Genomic DNA, 13,774 nt, shown 5'->3' with positions numbered 1-13,774 from the left:
GGTTAAGGCATTCTAAGTCACAGGATGTCATAGGAGGTCGGCACAGGATACAGGTCATAAAGGCCTTGCTGATAAAACAGGTTGCAATAAAGAAGCCAGCCAAAACCCACCAAAACCAAGATGGCCACGGGAGTGACCTCCGGTCGTCCTCACTGCTACGCTCGCACCAGTGCCATGACAGTTTACAAATGCTATGGCAACGTCAGGAAGTTACCCTACATAGTCTAAAAAGGGGAGGCATGAATAATCCACCCCTTGTTTAGCATATCATCGAGAAATAACCATAAAGATGGGCAACCAGCAGCCCTCAAGGCTGCTCTGTCTATGGAGTAGGCATTCTTGTATTCTTTTACTCTCCTAATAAACTTGCTTTCAGTTATGGACTCACCCTGAATTCTTTTTTGCATGATATCCAAGAACCCTCTCTTAGGGTCTGCATTAGGACCCCTTTCCTGTAACAACTAGAGTGGGCTCCTTGAAGGGTAGTGAAAAGCCTCTCTTTACCACTTCATTGCACCCTGCCCCAGTCTCAAGAGTGAAAGGGGACCTGCCTCCTTTCTTCCTTCAACCGGAAAGACCTGATTTGAGACTTGGTTCACCATTTCCAGGCACTGTGGCCTTGGACAAATGATTTAATCTTTCTAAGCCTCAATGCTTCGTATAATACCCACCTTCCAGTGCTCCACTGAGATCATGCATGGAAAGTACCTGGCATAGAGGCTGGCACAGGAAATGCACCTAGTGCTACATGTTCATTCTGCCTGCCAGCCTACTAAAGGGCCATGAAGTTACCAAAAGTGGCTTTGAAAGCCCTCGAGACTTCCTTACTCTGTAATAATTAAGAAGAAGCAAGTTCATTTTTGCTTTAAATTAATAGACTTTTTTAAAGAGCAGTTTAGGGTTTACAGAAAAATTGAGCAGAAAGTATGAAGAGATCCCACATACCCCCTGCCTTCCATCCATCGTCACCCCCAACAGTTTCTCCTGATGAGATAGGAGATTGCAAGACCAGTTTCCCAAGACACATGTCACAAGATCTCACTGATAAACCAGAACGCTACACAGAAGCCAAACAAAACCTGCCAAAACCAAGATGGTGACAGAAGCAACCTCTGGTTACCCTTGCTGCTGTCATATGCTAATTATAATATATAAGAATGCTAAAAGAAACTCCCACCAGCACCATGACAGTTTACAAATGCCACAGCAACTCCCAGAAGTTACCCTCTATGGTCTAAAAAGGAAAGGAATCCTCGGCAATGGAAATACCCCACTCCTTTCCCAGAAAACTTGTGAATAATCTACTCCTTGTTTAGCATATGATCAAAGAATAACCATAAAAATACCAAACCAGCAGCTCTTAGGGCTACTCTGCCTATGGGTAGCCACCCTTTAATTCCTTTACTTTCCTAATAAACTTGCTTTCACTTAACTCCATCTGCTCGCTCTTGAATTTTTTCCTACATGAAGCCAAAAACGCACTTGGTCTCCTGGGCTGAGCCCCAATTTGGTGGTTTGCCCTGCAACACTAGTATTAATATTTTTGCATAAGTGTGGTACATTTGTTGCATTGATGAGCCAAAGTTGATATGTCATTCTTACTAAATCTGTAGTTTACATTAAGGTTCACTCTTTTGAGTGTAAATTCTATGTGTTTCAACTAACATATGACATACATCCACCATTACAGTGTCAATCAGAATGGTTTCACTGCCCTGAAACTCCCCTGTGCTCCACCTATTTACCCCGCCTTTCTTCTCCCAGAATTCTTGGCAGCTGCTTATCTATGTCTCTATAATTTTGCCTTTTCCACAATATCCTATAGGTGGAATCACATAGTATGTAGGGTTTTAGACTGGCCTTCTTTCACTTAGCACTATGTATTTTTTTCCTCCATGTCTTTTTGTGGCTTGATAGATCATTTATTTTGATTCTTATTTCTCATTTCAGGAATAATATTTCGTTGTCTGGAGGTACCACAGATTTTTTTATTCATTCACCTATTGAAGGACATCTTAGCTGTTTCCACATTTTGGCAATAATGAATAAACTTGCTATCAATATTTGTGTGCAGGTTTTTGTGGGGACATAAGTTTTCAATTCATTTGGGTAAATATTAAAAAGCAAAATTGCCAGATGATTTGAGTGTGCTTAGTTTTCTGAAAAACTGCCAAACTTTCTTCCAAAGTGGCTGTACCATTTTGCATTCTCACCAGCTTTTTTTAAATACTGTAAAATCCTTTAGATGAAAGGGCGCATGTCTATTAGCAGTGACAAACATTTGCAAGTCCCTATGTTTTGTTTGCATCCAAAAGTCAAGATTATTTGAATTTCTAAGAGACTCAAACTTTCATTCCAAGAGCTCCCTACATCTGAAAGTTATTTCTTCCTGTTACAAAAAGTATAATGAGCCATGTGGGAAAAAAATACTTAAAGGCATGATAAGGTCAAAAATGTATTAAAAGAGTAAATTTTTAGATAAAATTTTCATTTTTTAACACACACAAAAAAATGGCAGGTCATTCACCTAATGTAGAAACCATAAAACCAATGAGGAAAAAAATACTTCAAATAAGATAATGCTGTGATGTGGGTCACTCTAAGGAGAAATAAAAAAGGAAAATAGATGTTTAGCTAAAATTATAATTTGCCTTTTTTGGTTATTTTAAGTTCTAATGTTTATATGCTCACTGCTGTATCTTTCTGTGACCCTAAGCCAAAGGAATGTTACAAGAAATGTGTAATTTCTCACAACTTTCTGATAAGACAGGTTAAAATAAGGAAAGTCAGAAAGAAAGGGAGAGGAGAGTTGAGTAATGACTATTTTAGGGCTTTATTCTTGAAAGGCCATCAATGTCTCTGAGAGATTTTTCCACAAGTTGGCTAAGAGTGGGTAGACTCTAGTAGAGTGGTTTTGCCTAAAGTTTGATGGCTACTTATATGAAACTCTGACTGGAGAAATCCCAGTTTATGGTCAGTCTAGCAAGAACCAAGCAAGCTTTCTGATGAATATCCAGTTAGCCAAGAGGTCTAGAATTTGAGAAGAGTAATGAATTGAGATTTTTAAAAAATGGTCACATACCCTCTGAGCCAGACAGCAACCATGTCCAATTTCTGTGGTCCTGAAACCAAATGCCTTGAGATAAGACTAGAAGAAGGAGCCAATGAAACATCAGTGGATAAAATGACCAGTACTTGGGTCAGACTCCAAAAAAGAGAAGAAAAGCCTGGAGGGTGTCACGGCGGCAACAGTAAATGGGTAGGTATAGCTATTACCCTGAGAGATAAACGCCCCAAGAGCACGGCTCCTCTGCTGGTTTTCCTTCTGCCCTTTCTCTGGTGATACTCTTTCCTGCTTCCTACTGGCTTTTCCCAACTTGACAAATCACCCAAAGGTCCTTTGACCTGGGAGATAACCAGAGATGTCATCTATCAGGGCCATGGCTGGGAGAAGACTGCTGGTCTGCAGGTTTAAGCAGAAGCTGATTTGAGAACAAAATACGTTGGGGCAAAGAGCACCACAGGATAAAAATCCAAGGAGTACTAGATTTGAGAAGGCAGAGATAGGGAAATAGGAAAACAAAACAAAACAAAACAAAACAAGAAAACTGTTGTGAAAATCTTTTCACATCTAGCCAATGACTAAAACAAAATTATTTGTTATCCTTTGTATATATGCAGTCTCAAAAGTAGCACAAACATTGATTGGTAAAAATTGAATTGTGTACACATGTTCTCACTCATAAGTGGGAGTTGAACATGAGAACACATGGACACAGGGAGGGGTACATCACACACCGGGGCCTGTTGGGGGGTGGGAGGCAAGGGGAGAGAGAGCATTAGGACAAATACCTAAGGCAAGCGGGGCTTCAAACCTGGATGATAGGTTGGTAAGTGCAGCAAACCACCATGGCACATGTATACCTATGTAACGAACCTCCACGTTCTGCACATGTATCCCAGAACTTAAAGTAAAATAATAAACAGATTGAATTGTGTATTTTTTAACCCTGTCTACTTGAGATACTGTGTCCAGCTAGAGGAAGAGAATAAAAATCATGCCTGGCTGGGCCTGTTCCCAGTTTTGGAACTTGGCAGCTTTTTCAGAGTTTTACTCAAGTTCTCAGGTCAAAGGAATCAAGTAGAAGAGGTATTCATGTAAACATGCTGTGTTTTTCTGTGAGTAACAAATCTACTCCGGTTATTTATTTTAGATTTACAAAAATGTTCCCATCCCAGCAGCTTCAGGGCATGTGACAGTATAAAATTTGAGACTCATTCAAGAAAATTTCTATGTATTTCAGCTTTGTACAATAGCTTCCTCCTGGCCCTCTGAAAATATTAAAATTTCTTGTACATATAGTTTGCATTATTCTCCAATTGCCAATGAATTTAAAAATGTTTTGGGGCACCTCTACCATTAAAAAATAGTCTCATTAGAAGAGGATGAATTTTTTAAAATGACGCATTATAGATTTTAAATTAGAATCTAAAAATTTTCCCCCTGCACTTTTTACAAACACTTTTTCAAAGGTTTTAATGTGTCATTTTCTTGATAGTGTGGTGTTTTCCCTGCAAGCATGTGCTCTTTCTAAAATGTTTATCATCTCCTGCATCTATTGATGAGTTAGACCTGGGAAATCTAACCCAAGGCATTGGACTTACAGGAGAACTGCCCTTTGCTTGGCCTCATTTAGAAGGAAGGACCTCTGGGGTTAGTCACCCAGATACATTATACGTAAAAGAATTTGCATTAGAACTCTGACACTGCTTCTCTTTGAAAAATGGAAAACTATAAGCGAAGTAATGCATCATAGGTAAACTTTGGATGGTAAACATTTTGCCCTTTCCAGATGTCATCACTATCTTATTTTCTTTAAGTCAGCAGTTTTCAAATGTTCACTTCGAGTGTCAGAAAATTGGGATTTTGATGACAAATTCACAATGTGCTAGAGGCCATTAACATATTTATGGGGCACCTGTGGTATGCAATTCTTAGTACAGGGGCTATTTAAAGTAAATCAGTAAAATATTTCCTTTCTGACTCTTTTTAAATAAAATATTTTACTCCTTTTGTCAAATAATTCATCATCTCTTTGGAGAAAAAAATATAAGCAAACAAAGCATTTTAAGAATGATTGCAAGGCAATGCTTAAACACGTGAAGAATAATGTAGTGTGTTCTCAGGGCTGTGGAGAGATGCTAGGAAGAGAATTAAAAAGAAACCATAATGGGCTGGGTGAAGATGTGATGGTTTCCTGGAATACCTGCGTTTTGACCTGGATTTTGATGGTTAGACACAAAGGGCAGAAGCCAGGACTTGTTAATGCAAGTCCAGGACATGAAATCCTTGCATTAACAAGTCCAGGACATGAAATCCCCATGCATGGGGAGGATATGAATAGGAAAAATGGACACAGCTAATGAACGTCTGCTTTAAATGTCTTAGAAATTATGTTTTAGGATTAATTTTTCTTTTTGTATTAGGTAGAATTTGGGGCTCAAATAATGTAAGTCAACTTGAGAGAGTTGAAGTTTAAAAAAGAGGATTTATTATATGGATACTAGGAAACCCATGACACCCTAAGGGGTCTGAGGGAATTAGAAAAACACATACGAGCATCAGTCTAACAGAGTAGTCATTCACCAGAAACAGGCATCAGGGGAAACCTCCTCCAACCCCCCTACTCTCTACCATTCCTCTGCTTCTCCTTTTCCATGTATTTCTCTTTCTTTCTCCTCTCCATCTTTCCAGGCTATTTCCTCAGCCCCCTGATCTATGTGGCAGAAAATATGGCCTCAGTGTTTATATTTTCTTTCACCAGCACAGACCGAGGTTGGACTTTCTTGGGCCACCCTCAAAATTGCCAAGAAAGGGACGCTGCTCAGCTTAGCTGATTAACCCTGGACAGATAAGACTGGAGCCTATTAGGCATTGTCACAATGTCTAAAGATGACTGTTAGGAACCTGCTTCTGTGACTAGTGGTGGGGATAAGGGAATCCCAAAGAAGGACACCTCAGATAACCCAGTATGTCTACTATACTTATATATCTAAATTCTCATTGTAATTCCACCAGATTCACACTTATCACAGCTATGGAATATTTTATGAATTAGATTGTTCTAGTGAGTTCTTCGGAAGCCTGGAAATATAGTCCCCAGTTTGAGGATGCCACGTCTTGTGGCCTCAGTCATGGCAGTAAGGCACAGTTGAGGTAGCTTGGGCTCTGGAATTGGAAAATAAGGGGTTGAAAGTTCTGGTAACTTTTCATAGTGGGGGCTCTTCAGTCATCTTCTACTGTCTTTTCTGAATAATAAATTTACCACTTCACCAACTGGACTTAAATCAACCAGCCTGGGTGTATTATTCTGTTCTCACGCTGCCATGAAGAAACACCTGAGACTGGGTAATTTATAAAGAAAAGAGGTTTAATTGAGTCACAGTTCCACATGGCTGGGGAGGACTCAGGAAACTTACAATCATGGCAGAAGGCACCTCTTCACAGGGCAGCAGGAGAGAGAATGGGTGCCAAGTGAAGGGGGAAGCCCCTTATAAAACCATCAGATCTCGTGAGAACTCACTCACTATCACAAGAACAGCATGGAAGAAACCGCCTCCATGCTTCAATCATCTCCGCTTGGTGCTGACCTTGAAACGTGGAGATTATTACAATGCAAGGTGAGATTTGGGTGCGAACACAGCCAAACCATATCACTGGGCAACATGGAAAAACCCCATCTCTAAAAAAAAATACAAAAATTAGCCTGGCATGGTGTATGTGCCTGTAGTCCCAACTCCTTGGAGGCTGAGGTGGGAAGGATTGCTTGAGCCTGGGAGGTTGAGATTGCAGTGAGCCAAGATCGTGCCACTGCACTCCAGCCTGGGTGACAGAGCAAGACCCTGTCTCAAGAAAAAAAAAAAAAAAAAAAAAAAAGAATAAAGAAATTAAAGAGCCATTGTGTTAATTGTTCCACTCATAGACATCTTATTCTGGAATTTGTTCTTGATTTATAGTAGAAGCCATCCGTTTTTTGGAAAAAAAAAAAAAAAGAGAGAGAGAATGAAAGTAAAGTGTAATTGCTCATTCTCATAAATCTTTTTGTTGGCATGTCCACTATTACTGAGAATATTTTTATAGATCTTATTAAGATTTTCTGGACCAAATTGGCATAGTTATATGCAGGTGTCTTTTTGCCATGAGAACTTCGCTACTAGTAATATAAAATCTGCTAAATAGGCTAAATACCTGTCAATGAACACCACATGAATTCATTTTATAAATATGCCTGGAAGGCCATAGGACAGGTACTAAGATGTTTAGAGCTATGGCTATTAGTACAGCCAGCCTCAGATAAAACTGATTTCTAGAAATCAAGCTATTAATATCAATGCACAGGGTTTATAAGCTCTGGGTCACTGGCTTTGCTTTCAGCACTGGCCTCAACTGACTCATAGCTTCTCTCCACTCCATGCATATAGGTCACTGATGTACCCCAATACTAGGAGACCAAAGCACTGATGATGGATTCTACTGCTTTGGGATCTATATTGAGTTAGTGTCATTCATACCACATAAAAAATAACTCAGCCACAAGATATAATTTAATTCTTCTTGTGACAGAGAACATTAGGATTTAACATTATGTGTCCTCCTGTGAAAGGGTAACAAAATAAAAAAATTACATGATGGAGCTATGGTTGTTGCTTTATTTCAACAAAAGAAAGAACACAAAAGAGGAGACACTTGATTAATAGACTGAGGAAAAGTATGTGAGGCTTTATATCATGCATGCCAATAAAAAACCCTTATTACATCTTGAAACTGAGTCTATTCAGCAACATCTTCACTAGTTTGTTCAAAGTGAAATAGGTTAATTTCCAGCTATGCTCCCAAACACCTACCAAGGTCTTGGGCTTGGGTCCCAATTAGGAGACTGAGGCTGACTTGGGATTGTTCTGTATGCAGGCTAGGATATAAAAGAAGCAATTCTCAGAGCTAGATTTTACACTAGAAGTTCTCCAAGATCACATGAAACTAAGAAGGAAAGGAGAGAGAAGACAGGGAAACTGAGGTTTCAAACTAAAATAGGGTAGACTGTGCATCAATCTGAAGGAAGGAGAGCGGGCAGGAAGGCTGTGACCCCAAAGAAGCAGAGAGAGTAGGTGAGGATCAAGCCCAAAAAGTAGGCTCCGTGGAGGAAGAAAATCATCAAATTGTTTGCCATGGTAGCCCCAGTGTCTAAAATGATGTCTGGCGCATTGTAGATGGTCAACTAATAATAAATGGTTGACTGAATACCTGAATGAATGAAAGGAGAATTTGTATGATTCAGAGCACAAAATAAATGTCTCTTTTATGTCAACTTCAGCATGTATGGCATAAAATTGCTTTTAAAACTATCTGACTATACTAGAGTAGAAATATGCTTCTAAAGGGGTGAATGCATGAAGCCGGGCTGTGCAAAAGGGCTTTCCCTTCATATTTCGTTATAATAATTATCTCCATAATTATCACAGTAACTGAACTTCCATTGAGTGCAAAATCTGTCTCGGACATTTTCCTCTGCTGCTTGAGTGTGTCTTGTGTTTTCTCTTTTTTATTAAAAAAATTTCAGAAGCAATACCAAGTAAAATTCAATGTGTGATATCATAATAGCAAATATGCCTTCCCATTAAAGATATTTCTTAAAGTGTTCCATTTTCCATTTACTATTTTCTAGACTTGGAAAATGTCATGTTGGCAGCATCAAACTCCTCCCCCATAGCATTTGACTTGCTCTATGCTTACCTTACCCAATCCTATTAACTCAATCTCATATTCTACCATGTATTCACCACCATAATTAAACTGACCTGCTCTCATCTCCATCATATGTTTTATTTCCTAGATTTTTTTGGTTATGTTTGCCCCGTGTTTGGATGCTATCCACCTTTTCTATAGTTTCTACTTTCACTTTTCAAGTTCTAGTTTAATTTGCTGTGAATATTTAGAATGTTTATCTGTCCAGGATTCTTCACAGAGTTTCTATTGCATTTATCATTTTTGGAACAAAGCCAATATTTAGGTACTCTACAGAGGTTCTTTCATGATATTTCAAATATTTCTTGAATATTTCATATTTCTTTCAAATATTTAAACAATAAATATTTGTTGACTTTTTTCCAGCTGTGCTTTTGTATGTATTTTCATAGTTTTATTTATTTATTTATTTATTTATTTATTTATTTATTTATTTATAATTTGTTTATTTTTTTGAGACACGGTCTCACTTTGTCACCCAGGCTGGAGAGCAGTAGTGTGATCTAGGCTCACTGCAGCCTTCACCTCCCAGGCTCAAACAATCCTCCCACCTCAGCCCCCCAAGTAGCTGCGACCTCAGACACATGCCACCACACCTGGCTAATTTTTAAATTTTTTGTGGAAATGGGGTTTCACCATGTTGCCCAGGCTGGTTTCGAGCTCCTGGGCTCAAGTGATCTGCTCACCTTGGTCTCCCAAAGTGCTGGGATTACAGAAGTGAGCCACTGCACCCGGCCCATAATTGTATTTAAAAGCTACCAGAGGCCAGGCGCGGTGGCTCAGGCCTGTAATCCCAGCACTTTGGGAGGCCGAGGTGGGTGGATCACCTGAGGTCAGGAGTTTCAGACCAGCCTGACCAATACGGTGAAACCCCGTCTCTACTAAAAATAGAAAAATTAGCTGGGCATGGTCGTGTGCTCCTGCAATCCTAGATACTCAGGAGGCTAAGACAGGATAATTGCTTGAACCCAGGAGGCAGAGGTTGTAGTGAGCTGAGATCGAGCCATTGCACTCCAGCCTGGGCAACAGAGTGAGATTCCTTCTCAATAAAATAAAATGAAATAAAATAAAATAAAATAAAATAAAATAAAATAAAATAAAAATAAAAGCATCCAGTGTCTAAAACACTGGACAGGATGCCATGAGTAGGTGCTGTACCACACATTTTACATGGGCACATTATGCAACAAAATTTTCTACGTACTTCTGAAGTAGAAGCTTATGAACATGATCTGTAGCCAATGAGACTTGTTTATTCCAATGTAGAAAATCATTTTGAAATGTCATAAGTCTCATATTTTTCTTTGATTTCTCTATCTGCTGAGGTATTAGTCTGTTAGCCACAGCAGGTCGAGACTCACATTATCTATCTAACATTATCTATTTCTTTGATTTCTGTATCTGGCTAAGCCTTAGTCTGTTAGCTACCCCAAATAGAGACTAGAAGTCTTTGCTCTGAGTTCGTGAACTTTACAATGACTTTTTCAGAGGCAACAGCTGGCTATAAGGACTTCACAGATAGCTGCCGTGGATGCTGTGCAAGTGACAGCAGGTTATCATGAGTTCAGGCTGCTGTAGGGCTTTGTGTGGACTGCAATGTTCTCTTCTGTGGTTGTCTCTTCTTTAGTTGTCCTTCTGACAAACTCTAACTCATTCCTCTAATGATGATGGGCTTATAATTTGAAAGCACTTTCTATGCCAGATGTGGTCCCATGCCAAAAATTTAACATTCATAGTGTCTCATTGATAAAAAGATAATTAACATTTATAACATAACTTATTAAAAACTCATGTTCCTGGCTTTGGGTTATAGCAAATAGCATATACTAAAATAATGTCCTGCCATTAGCAATGGTCAACTCTGTACAAAATATAAAACGCAACAGCTTGAGTTACCAAAGAGCAACCACAAGCAGGCAGAAAATGAAGGTGATACGATCCTTGAAATAACTGAATCAAGGTGAGTAATACATATATATTTGTTCTGGCATTTCTTTTTAGGGGAATCTCCAGTCCACGCAGCATATGGGGTCTAGAGCTCTGTCAGAGAATAGAAATCCTTCTGCGCTGAGGAGCTCAGAAGTCAGAGTTCATGGCTGCCAGAGTACCTGAAAATTGAGGGAAGAAATTCTATAAATGAAGCAGTCACCAAAGGGAGCAGATCCTCAAATCTGCACCAAACGACTTTCATATTTTTAGCTATATTCTGAAATACACAATTGAAAAGAATGTCTTAAGTGGGAATCAAAAGCTCAAAGGCTGAAGGAGCTGGGCAGAGCTTTCAACATCTGCCTAGTCTGGGTTAACAGAATTTGGCATTGAAGTCTTACTAAGTTAACAGGGCTTGGTGAACATCTTGGACTTTCCATTTAAACTCAGAATGGCAACACCTTAGGAATAAGAATCGCATCCCAAAACAAAGATCGAAACTGAAATAGACTCACCTGAACAAAGCCCCAAACTAAAACCAAACAGTGAAAGAATCAAGGTAATCCACTAGTGATTTAACTGCCTGCTAAAAATAAAGCCTCCTTACTCTTCTGAGGAAACTGCAGAACACAGAATCCCTGTAATTTATCATCATGCACAATGCCCAGTGTAAATTTCTTTAAAAAATATCATTAAACATGGGCTGGGCACAATGGCTCACACCTGTAATCCCAGCAGTTTGGGAGGCTGACGCGGGCAGATCACTTGAGGTCAGGAGTTCGAGACCAGCCTGGTCAACATGGTGAAACCCTGTCTCTACTAAAAATACAAAAAATTAGCTGGGCGTGGTGATGCACACCTGTAATCCCAGCTACTAGGGAGACTGAGGCAGAAGAATCACTTGAACTGGAAAGGCGGAGGTTGCAGTGAGCTGAGATCATGCCACTGCACTCTAGCCTGGATGACAAAGTGAGACTCTGTCTCCAAAACAAACAAACAAACAAACAAATCATTAAACATGCAAAAACCCCAAAAAACCAAAACAAAATATAAAAATGTGACCTATAGCCAAGAAAAAGCTCAACCATAGAAACAGACCTACAGATCTCTCAGGTGAAATTGGTAGCCACAGGCTTTAAAATGACTATAATAAATACGTTAAAGGATCTTCAGGAAAAATGAATGAAGAGACAGGCAATTTCAGGAGACAGATGGAAACTCCAAAAGAGAAACAGATGATAAACCTAGAATTTAAAAATACAGTATTTGAAGTTTCAAAAGCATTGTTAAGATCAGTAGCAGGTTGGACAGTGCAAAGTAGAGGATCAGTAAAGGTGAAGACGGGTCAGTAGGAATTATTAAAACTGAAGCACAGAAAGCAAAACGATTGAGAAAAATTGAACAGAACTTTAATAAATTAAGCTAAAGTATCAAGTGGTCAAACACACATATACTTGAAGTCTCAGGAGAGAAAAGAGAAGAGAAAAAATATGAGGGAATACTGGACAAAATTTTGCCAAATTTGATGAATAATATCAACACATAGATCCAAAAAGCATAGCAAATCCTAAATAGGATAAATTACACAACTAGACACATTTACTGAAAACCAAAGATAGTCTTTTTTTTTCTTTTTTCTTTTTTTTTTTTTTTTTGAGATAAGGTCTCACTCAGTCACCCAGGCTGGAGTGCGGTGACATGATCATAGCTTACTGCAGCCTCCACCTCCTGAGCTCAAGTGAGCTTCCCACCTCCCCCTTTCAAGCAGCTGGGACTATAGGCATATGCGATCACACCCAGCTAATTTTTTATTTTTTGTAGACATGACGTCTCCCTGTGCTTCCCAAGATAATCTTCAAACTCCTGGGCTCTAGTGATCCTCCTTCCTTGGCCTCCCAAAGTGCTGGGATTACAGGTATGAGCCACTGTACCCAGCCAAATAATGTAGTTTTAAAAACAGCCAGAGACAACATTACATATAGAGGAACAATAACACATTTGACCTGTTATCAGAAAAAAGAGGGTGGAAAGTAATGGAATGGCATCGCCAAACTTCTAAAATTAAAAAAAAAAGAAACCTGTGAACTTAGATTCTATATTCAGTAAAGATAACCTTCAAAAGTGAAGAGAAAATAAAGAAAATCTCAGATAAGCAAAAGTGGACATAATCTGTTGTGAGCAAATCCATCCTATAAGAAAGGGTAAAGGAATGAGCATTTCAGGCTAAAGAGAAATAACACTAGATGGAAATTTAGAATTACAGGATGGAATGAAGGATATATGAAATATAAATATGTGGATACATATAAAATACAATTTTTTCTAATTGTCTAACAGACAAGGCAAACACAACCATTTTGAGGTTATGATTTATTGAAGCTTACTTTATATCAGGCACTGTGTCCTAAATGTTTTACAAATATTAATTCATCCCTACAATAATATAACAAGATGCAAAGATGTGCAGGAGCATGTCCAAGGTCACAATTAGTAGGTGGTTAGAGTTTAGTGGGTAAAACATGGTTCTGGAATTAAACAGACCTGCATTCAAATCTCATCTTTCCACTTACTAGCTGAATGTCTTCGATAAATTTTCTTAATACTTTAAATATCAGTTTTCTTGTCTAAAAATATGCATAATAATATCGATTAAGTTGTGAAAAATCAAATGATATTGAAATAATTCATGCAAAAAACATTATACCAAAGCTGGACACCTCGTAAGCTCTCCACAGAAATTAGCTTTTATTATTATGTGATCTGGGATTTGAACTTAGAACTGTCGGATAATAAAACCCATGACCAAACTTAACCAGTGCACCATACTATCTCTATCCCTCAGGGTACAGCTCTAAATCAGGAAAAATGCAAGAGAAAAAAACAAAAACAAACTCCTTCCCTATTAGGGAATTGAGAGTATAGAAAATGCAAATGTCCCTGCCAAGTTAAAGAAGAAAAAAAAAATCTGCTACTATCTTTGATAGAAGACATCTGTTTTCAAAATTCCTAAACTCAGGGGTGGAAATAAGGGCGGAAATATTT

The sequence above is a fragment of the Pan troglodytes genome, chromosome 14 (assembly GCF_028858775.2).
Source record: "Pan troglodytes isolate AG18354 chromosome 14, NHGRI_mPanTro3-v2.0_pri, whole genome shotgun sequence".
NCBI lineage: Eukaryota > Metazoa > Chordata > Mammalia > Primates > Hominidae > Pan > Pan troglodytes.
This window is presented reverse-complemented; position numbering follows the sequence as displayed.